This window comes from Mus pahari, chromosome 3 (genome assembly GCF_900095145.1).
Source record: "Mus pahari chromosome 3, PAHARI_EIJ_v1.1, whole genome shotgun sequence".
Taxonomy (NCBI): domain Eukaryota; kingdom Metazoa; phylum Chordata; class Mammalia; order Rodentia; family Muridae; genus Mus; species Mus pahari.
In genome coordinates, this window is record NC_034592.1 from 80351294 (window position 1) to 80361770 (window position 10477).

The window sequence follows — 10477 nt, forward strand, 5'->3', positions numbered from 1 at the left end:
TGGTGCAATGTGTGCTTTGAGCTTTACTAAAGTTTCCTTAATGAATGTGGCTGCCCTTGTATTTGGAGCATAGATATTCAGTATTGAGAGTTCCTCTTGGTAGATTTTACCTGTGATGAGTATGAAGTGCCCCTGCTTGTCTTAGCATCAGTAATAGTGTCTGGGTTTGCTGTTTGCATGTGGGGTGCATCTCCAAGTGGGGCAGTCTCTGGATGGCCTTTCCTTCCATTTCTGTTCCACTCTTTGTCCCTGTACTTTCTTTACACAGGAGCAGTTGTGTGTTAAAATTTTGAAGTTGGTTGGGGTACCCCATCTCTCAACAGGAGGGGGCATGCCTAACCTCTACATATGTTCTTGACAGGTTTTCCCTGCCCTTTGTTTGGTATTTCAGTTAATGCCATCCCCATGGGGACCTGAGAGGCTCTTGCTTCCCTGTCATTTGGAACTTTCTGGTTGCTACCCTTAGTTCCCCATGCCCCATTGCTACACACCTCTGTTCAAATTTCTGACCCTCTGTACATCTCTTCCATCTTCTCCTATTCCTGATTCTTCCCCTCTTTGCCCCTCCCCTCTTCATTTCCTTCCATGTCCCTCCCACTCTCTACTTCCCTTAATTATTTTGTTCCCTTGGTCTATGTAGGACTGGAGCATCCACTCTTTGTTCTTCCTTCCTCTTGAACTTCATGTTGGCCTTGAGTTGTATCATGGGTATTCCACCTTCTTTGACTAATACCCGTGTATCAGTGAGTACATATCATGTGTAGTCTTTTGTGATTAAGTTACCTCACTCAGGATGATATTTTCTAGATCCATCCGTTTGCCTGCAAATTTCATGAAGTCATTGTTTTTAATAGCTGAGTAGTACTCCATTGTGTAAATGTATCAATTCCTCTGTTGAGGGACATCTGGGTTATTTTCAGCATCTCACTATTATAAATCTGGCTGCTATGAACATACTGGAGCCTGTGTCCTTATTACATTTTGGAGCATCTTCTGGGTATATGCTCAGGAGTGGTATAGCTGAATCCTCAGGTAGCACTATGTACAATATTCTGAGGAAACACCAGACTTATTTCCACAGTGATTGTACCAGTTTGCACCCACCAGCAATGGAGGAATGTTCCTCTTTCTCCACATCCTTGCCAGCATTTTTTCACCTGAGTTTTTGATCTTAGCCATTCTGACTGGTGTGAGGTGGAATCTCTGGGTNNTTTTGATTTGCATTTCCCTAATGAGTAAGGATGTTGAACATTTCTTTAGGTGCTTCTCAGTCATTCGAGGTTTCTTAGTTGAGAATTTTGTTTAGCCTGCTCTCCATATTTAAATAGGATTATTTGGTTCTCTGGTGTCTAACTTCTTGAATTTTTTGTATATATTGGATAATAACCCTCTATCGGATATAGGATAGGTAAAGATCTTTTCCCAATCTGTTGGTTGCTCTTGTTTTGTCCTACTGATAATGTCCTTTGCCTTAAAGCAGCTTTGCAATTTTATGAGGTCTCATTTGTTGATTCTTGATCATAAACCATAAGCCATTGGTGTTCTGTTCAGGAAACTTTCCCCTGTGCCCATGTGTTCTAGGCTTTCCCCCACTTTCTCTTCTATTAGATTCAGTGTATCTGGATTTATGTGGAGGTCCTTGGTCCACTTGAAGTTGAGCTTTGAGGAGGGAGATAAGAATAGATAAACTTGCATTCATCTACATGTTTACAGCCAGTTGAACCAGCACCATTTGTTGAAAATGCTGTCTTTTATCCAATGGATGATTTTATGTTCTTCTTCAAACATCAAGTGACCACAGGTATGTGGGTTCATTTCTGGATTTTCTATTCTATTCCATTGATCCACCTGCCTGTCACTGTACCAATACCATGTAGGTTTTTTTGTTTGTTTGTTTGTTTGTTTGTTTTTTATCACTATTGCTCTGTAGAACAGCTTGAGTTCGGGGATGTAAATTCTCCTACATATTGCTTTATTGTTGAGAATAGTTTTCACCATCCTGGGTTTTTTGTTATTCCAAATGAACTTGAGAATTGCTCTAAATGTATGAAGAATTGAGTTGGAATTTTGATGGGAATTGGGTTGAATTTGTAGATTACTTTTGGCAAAATTGCCATTTTTACTATATTGATCCTGCCAGTCCATGAGCATGGGAGATCTTTCCAACTTCTGAGGTCTTCTTTAATTTATTTCTTTAGAGACTTAAAGTTCTTCTTGTACAGATTTTTTACTTGTTTGGTTAGAGTCACACCAAGATATTTTATATTGTTTGTGATTATTGTAAAGGTTGTTGTTTCCCTAATTTCTTTCTCAGTCCATTTATCCTTTGAGTATAGGAAGGCTACTGATTTGTTTGAGTTAATTTTATATCCAGCCACTTTGCTGAAGTTATTTATTAGGTTTAGGAGTTCTCTGGAGGAATCACTTAAGTATACTATCATATCTTTGGCAAATAGTGATATTGTGGCTTCTTCCTTTCCAATTTTTATCCCTTTGCCTTCCTTTTGTTTAATTGCTCTAGTTAGAACTTCAAGTACTATATTGAATAGATAGGGAGAGAGTGGGCAGCCTTGTCTAGTCCCTGATTTTAGATTTCCTCAGTTTCTGTTGTTATGTCTACATTTTTATTTTTGATTTTGTTAATTTGGATATTTTCTTTGTGCCCTCTGGTTAGTGTGGCTAAGGGTTTAATCTATCTTGTTGATTTTCTCAAAGAACCAGCTCCTGGTTTTGTTAATTTTTTTTGTATAGTTCTTTTTGTTTCTATTTGGTTGATTTCCTCCCTGAGTTTGACTATTTCCTGCCCTTCTACTCCTCTTGGGTGTATTTGCTTCTCTTTGTTCTAGAGCCTTCAGGTATCCTGGTTAGCTGCTTGTGTATGCTCTTTCCAGTTTCTTTTTAGAGGCACTCAGCGCTGAGTTTTCCTTTTAGCACTGCTTTCATTGTGTCCCATAAGTTTGGGTATGCTGTGCTTTCACTTTCATTAAATTATAAAAAGTCTTTAATTTCTTTCTTTATTTTATCCTTGAGCAAGTTATCATTGAGGAGGGCATTGTTCAGCTTACATGTGTATGTGGGCTTTCCTTTCTTTTTTTTTTTTTTTGTTATTGAAGACCAGACTTAGTCTGTGGTGATCTGATAGGATGCATGGGATTATTTCAATCTCCTTGTATTTGTTGAGACCTGTTTTTGACCAATTATGTGGTCAATTTCAGAGAGGGCACCATGAATTTCTGAGAAGAAGGTATATCCCTTTGTTTTAGGATGAAATGACTTATAGATATCTTTTAAATTCTATTACTTCATAACGTCTGTTAATTTCACTGTGTGTGTATTTAGTTTTTGTTTCCATGATCTGTCCATTGATACAAGTGGAGTGTTGAAGTCTCCCACTAGTATTGTGAGAAGTGCAATGTGTGCTTCAAGCTTTATTAAAGTTTCTTTTATAAATGTGGGTGCCCTTGCATTTGGAGCATAGATGTTCAGAAATGAGAGTTCACCTTGGTAGATTTTTTCCTTTGAGGTATATGAAGTGTCCTTCCTTATCTTTTTTGATAACTTTTGGTTGATTTTATTCCATATTAGAACGGTTTCTCCAGATTGTTTCTTGGGACCATTTGCTTAGAAATTTTTTTTCAGCCTTATACTCTGAGTCAGTGTCTGTCCTTGTCACTGAGGTAGGTTTCCTGTATGCTGCAAAATGTTGGGTCCTGTTTACACATCTAGACTGTAAGTCTATGTTTTATTATTGGGTAATTGTGTCTATTGTTGTTAAGAGATATTAAGGAATAGTGATTGCTACTTCCTTTTATTTTTGTTGTTAGAGGTGGAATTATTTTTGTTTGGCTAACTTCTTTTGGGTTTGCTGAAAGAAGAGTACTTTCTTGCTTTTTATACAGTGCAGTTGCCTCCTTGTGTAGGCATTTTCTGTCCATTATCCTTGGTATGACTGGATTTGTGGAACGATATTGTGTAAATTTGGTTTTGTCGTGGAATATCTTGGTTTCTCCATTTATGGTAATTGAGAGTTTTGCTGGGTATAGTAGCCTGGGCTGGCATTTGTGTTCTCTTATGGTCTGTATGACCTTTGTCCATGATCTTCTGGCTTTTGTATTCTCTTGTGAGATGTCTGGTGTAATTCTCATTGGTCTTCCTTTATATGTTACTTGACCTTTTTCTCTTACTGCTCTTAATATTTTTTCTTTACTTTGTACATTTGGTGTTTTGATTATTATGTGACAGTAGGAATTCTTTTCAGGTCCAGTCTATTTGGAGTTCTGTAGCTTCTTGTATGTTCATGGGCATCTCTTTCTTTAGGTTAGGGAGGTTTTCTTCTATAATTTTCTTTTTTTATTATTTTTAAATTTATTTATTTATTTTTCAACACTCCATATTTTAACTTCCCCACCCCTGTCCACCCTCCTACTGCTGCACATCCCATACCACCTCCCCACCTCCTGTCTCAATGTGTATGTCCATATCTCCCACCCCACCTGACATCTAAACTCCCTGGGTCCTCCAGTCTCTTGATGGTAAGGTACATCATCTCTGAATGAACACAGAACCAGCAGTCCTCTGCTGTATGTGTGTTGGTGGCCTCATATCAGTTGGTCTAGTCTGTCTGTTTGGCGGTCCAGTGTTCGAGAGATCTCGGGGGTCCAGATAAATTGAGACTGTCGGTTTTCCTACAAGGTTGCCCACCTCCTCAGCTTCTCTCAGTCTTTCCCTATTCAACAACAGGGGTCAGCTGCTTCTGTCCATTCATTGGGTGCAACTATCTGCCTCTGATATTTAATGGACCTTTAAGTTGGGTATCTTCGCTCTCTTCTATACCTATTATCTTTAGGTTTGGTCTTCTCATTGCACCCTAGATTTCCTGGATGTTTTGAATTAGGAACATTTTGCATTTTGCATTTTCTTTGACTGTTGTGTCAATGTTTTCTATGGTACCTTCTGCACCTGAGATTCTCTCTTCTGTCTCTTGTGTTCTGTTGGTGATGCTTGCATCTATGATTCCTGATCTCTTTCCTAGGTTTTCTTCTCCAGAGTGGTCTCCCTTTGTGAGTTCTTTACTGTTTCTATTTCCATTTTTAGATCCTGGATGGTTTTGTTGAGTTCGTTCACCTGTTTGTCTGTGTTTTCTTGTAATTCTATACAGGATTTTTGTGTTTCCTCTTTAAGGGCTTTTACATGTTTACCTGTGTTCTCCTGTATTTCTTTAAGGGAATTATTTATGTCCTTCTTAAAGTCCTGTATCATCATCATGAGATGTGATTTTAAATCATAGCCTTGCTTTTCTGTTGTCTTGAGGAATCTAGGGCTTGCTGTAATGGAAGAACTGGGTTCTGATGATGCCAACTAGCGTTGGTTTCTGTTGCTTATGTTCTTGCACTTGCTTCTCACCATCTGGTTATCTCTGGTATTAGTTGGTCTTGCTTTCTCTGACTTTGGCTTGTCCCTCTTGTAAGTCTGTGTGTCAGCACTCTTGGGAGACCAGTTCTCTCTGTGAGGAATTTGGGTATGGAGAGCTGTGGCTTAGGGTCAGCTCCAGGGCACAGCAAGAAACTGGAAGGATCCTGACCCTGGCTGTTCCTTGGTTCCTGTGTCCTGATGGCTTTGGGAGGGTCCCTCTTGGGCCAGGAGTTTGAGCAGAAGTGGTGGTCTCATCTGTGCTCTCAGGTATGTCAACACTCTTTGGAGACCATCTCTCTTCTGGTGTGATCTGGTTATGGAGAGCTGTGGCACAGGTTCTGTTCCAAGTGCAGATGGAAACTGGAAGGATTCTGTCCCAGGCTGCTCCTCTGTTCCTGTGTCCTGAGGACTCTGGGTGAGTCTTTCAGTGCAGAAGTGGTCTCCCTCTATATAATTTTTATCTACCCAAATAAAATATAGTTATCACAGGTATCATATATGAAACAATATTATGATTTTCTGAGACTTGTTTAATTTTATTGACATGATTATGTCTAGTTGCATACATCATACATATCAATCACATTTTTGTATCTATTCTCCTTCAAGAACTGCTTTCTAATTGTTGCATTTTACTTTCAGAAGATACTCTCAAATTTAAGTCTCTGACATAGGATATATTATGCATAATTTGATAGGGAACGTTTTTTGAAATGCAATACATTAACTGCTTTCCACACAGTCTTAATATACATGCTCTTCCCTTTCAAAGCAATGACATCTTATTGTCATTTTAATTTATACACAAATTTAACAATGTGGAAAGACTTATGTTTCTCTTGTATTTATCTTATTTACATTATTCACTTCCTTTTAGTGGTCTTGTAATTCATTTTTATCTTGTAGGCTAACTTATTTGTAATGATTCTAGACTTTGGCATTTATATACATTGAAAAGCATTCCTACATTTAAAAAATCCCTTTCATACATTAATGAGACTTAGTTCATATAATAACATTTCAGATTGTTGTCAATAAATCTTATGTTAACCAAGATTGTCAACATCCACTTTAAGATAGTAGAAGGATTCTTTAATATTTTATTCTATTATTAAGAATAGTTTTCTGACCCTCATTCTGGAACCAAGCAGCCCTGGCAAAGAGCAAGCCTGAGATGACCCTTCTCCCTGCCAAGAAGGCCTAGGCAGGCAGAACACACCTGGGACAACCCCTGTCCAGTGCCACACAGCACAGGCAGGGCATAATGCTCCTGAGACAACCCCAAACACCAAAAGGCCCTGAGTGCCACTAAGATGAGTAAGTGGAGAGATAGAAGTGAAAGAGCTACAGAAGGATGTATGCACAGTGAAAAAAGACAGCACTAGAAACTCAAGAGTAGTGAGGAACAGCCTGATGAGAGTAGCCTGGAATGCCACCAAAGGCCATGGTGAGGTCCTGGCCCATTCAGCCACTGAGGGCCACGTCTGAGTTAGTCACCCTGCAGCTGTAGGGAGTCTGTTATCATCAAAGTCCCTGGCAGAAGTCCTTGGTCTAGGCTGCCACCTGGAGCCATGTTGATGTCTGAGGGCTGTGCAGAACTGACTCCACCCCTTGCCTTGCTTCTTGGGAGAGCTGGCCCTGAAGTCATGAGATCAGTAGAGATGGCCCTGAGCCTAGCCCAAGAAGCACAGTAGCACTGGCCTTAGTTGTGGAAGTTATGGGTGAGCTGGCTCTGCCAGTTGTGCATGGGCAAGGGAGAGATATCCTTCTCTCCCACTCCCCCCAACTTTTTGTCACTCATCACCTATGGTCCGCAGGAGAGCAGGCTCTGTGTCATGAGATTGGGAGGGCTGGTCTTGCCTCTCACCTGTTGCAGCACTCAGGAGAATGTCCAAGTACCTTACCCAGACTGCACCAGAGAGCTGACTCTGGAGATGTGGGCATAGGTGAGACAGCCTCAAGGGCTTGAAAGGAGGAGAGCTGGCTCTGCCCCTTCCCAGCAGCAACACTGGATGAGCTAGGCAGGGCAGTCCTGGAGCACTCACTCTGGTAGTGTGGCTACAGGAGAACTGGTGGAATGACCAGCTCAGATAGCACCCAGTCCTGATCCAGGGCTTTCAGTTGGCCAGCCCCAACGTCTGAATGGTTGATGAACTGCTTGAGTGCATGTAGGAGCAAGTCTTACATATCTAAAGCTGTAGGATATCATCATATAGAACAACAACAGGATATCTGAGAGGAGTTTAGAGGAGGATTGAGTATTTACAGTGTGGCAGCAGCCAGAGACCTTGAACCAGACCAATGACTCATTACAGTGAACATTTGCAAACAAAGAAGTGTGGACACACTCTGACACACTACAGCTTCCACAACAAGAGTTTTTCTTTCCTGGTGGGAGGTTGCAAGGGTGGAGAGCAAGTACAAAGGGATGGGGAGATGAATGGGATTAGAGTACATGGTATGAAATCAACAAAGAATCAATACAAAGTAAAAAGAAAATTTCATTTTAAATTTTATATAACTATATACATATGCATATATTATGTAGCATATAATACAGATGGAAGGACACCTTTACGTCTGGCACCCAAAATTATTAGAGAAGAAAGCCCACCTGCTCAAAGAACATCTGGCAGAAACATTGCAGTGGATAGGAGATATTTAACAGAAAACTGCAGAGGGGAAATTTAGCTGAGATCATCTCTAGAGGAAGCATCTATTCTTTGGATTATGCTGGAAGCCTTGATCCCAGAGGAAGGAAAACCAAGGAGTCACTGAGAGATTGAATCACAGTAACCCACCACAAAAGACCATTTTAATTATATAAATAGATTCTTCCCGCATTAAAAACTGGGAAACACCATTTCAGATCTCTTGAAAGCAAGTACAGGACATGATGGGAGGGATAGAAATGTTACTTGAAAAAGTCATCACAGTACTTGTAAAAATAGCTGCACAATAAGATAAATTACCTATGATAATACATGTTTGAGACACAAAAGACAGAGGAAGTAAGAGAACAGAAGTGCTTAATATGAACCTACATAATGAAATTAAGGATCAAGGTAAACAGCCCACTGAACCTAAGGTGCCACCTCTTAATGAGAATTGTGGAAATGTGACCACCCCCACTGGCTTTCCCAGTTACCTGGGAACATGTGCCAGAAAATGTTGAAAATTCACAAAATGAACTAGTCTGGAATCCTTTTAAAATACAAAAAGACAGTTGATACATACAATAAAAATATTTTAACAAATTAATAGTAACTTATGTAATGCACTCACCCTATATGAAACAGATGTTAAGTACCTGGGCCACCCAAAACAGGATTACCCTCCAAGACTGAAAAGATTAAGCATCTGCTGCATGGAATGTGGTTCTCAGTTACAATGGCCAACATGATGGCAAGAAGGAGCTGCAGTTTTAGAGAATCATAACAGGTCTAAAGGTGGTTGTCTGAGTCAGGGTTTCTATTCCTGCACAAACATCATGACCAAGAAGCAAGTTGGGGAGGAAAGGGTTTATTTGGCTTACATTTCCATACTGCTATTGATCACCAAAGGATGTCAGAATTGGAACCCAAGCAGGTCAGAAAGCAGGAGCTGATGCAGAAGCCATGGAGGGATGTTCTTTACTGGCTTGCCTCCCCTGGCTTGCTTAGCCTGCTTTCTTATAGAACCCAAGACTACCAGCCCAGAGATGGCACCACCCACAAGGGGACCTCCCTGCTTGATCACTAATTGAGAAAATGCCTTACTGCTGGATCTCAAGGAGGCATTTCCCCAACTGAAGCTCCTTTCTCTGTGATAACTCCAGCTGTGTCAAGTTGACACAAAAGTAGCCAGTACAGTGGCAATATCGCCAAAGACCAATAGTTAGGTGAAGGTCAATTTGCTGATTTAGGACAGCAGATACAATTTGATGACTCTATTACTATATAATGTACTTTAGTAGATTTAAGAGCCTGGGATCAGGTGTAGGAAGAAGGGGATATGTCTAAGTCATCCACAAAGATTATGCAAACCCTCAGAAAGTCTTTTACTGAGTTCTAACAATGATTAGTATCCACTATAATAGGACAATATCAGATGTGAGTTAGGTGTTAATTGAAACTTTAGCTTTCAAAAGGGAAGAAAGCAGGAGCTTTAGAGTGTAAAATCTTCTTAGACTTCAAAAACTCCAATACCCATAAATAAATGGAGTATAACTACTGCTGATATTGACCTTATTGGCTATGTAATTGGACAAGCAATCGTCAATAATCTTAGATAACAAAATGTCGATTGTCGTGTCTGTAGAAGACGAGGTCATTTGAAAAGAAATTGTAGACAAGGTCTTCCTAGAGACTTCTCTCGAAGATCTCAGCCTTCCAGGATTTGTAGACAATATAGTAAGGGTAGGCTTTGGGCTAATGAGTGCACATCAGCAAGAGATAATTAGAGTAATCTTTTACAAATGAGAAACTCCCTAGGAGATAATCCTTCAAAGACAGAAAATTCCCTTAGGTGGTTTTCTGGTACCCTGTCAACAAACACTAACCAGGTATTTCCAGTCAGCCATCTACAGAGCAATTAAAGAAAACTAAACCAGGTATTCGAGACACTGTATATTAACATCTTGTATAATATGACTTGACTGTTTCTGTGTTATGAGCAAGATGCCAGGCTCACTGGTGTAGAGTTGGGCTTGGAATGCAAGTGCCCAAGTGTCTAGTCTATGTGTGGATTCATAAAGATATAATTGTATCTTGAACAGAAAGGAGGAATAAGATAACCTGAAAGACACTGGAATGTAGAAAAAATGAAAACAAACAAACAAAATGCTAAATTAGATCACCCTGTATACTTTAACGATGTTTTAACATCAGAATGGAAGCGAGGAAATGGGTTACATTGGGGAGCAGGTGTTCTCTATATTTTTACATATAATGAAAGAATATGGGTTTCATCAAAATTGATCAAGATCCAATCTGAATAAGAGAAGCTTCCACATGAAAGGCATGAAGAAGAAGAAGAAGAAGAAGAAGAAGAAGAAGAAGAAGAAGAAGAAGAAGAAGAAGAAGAA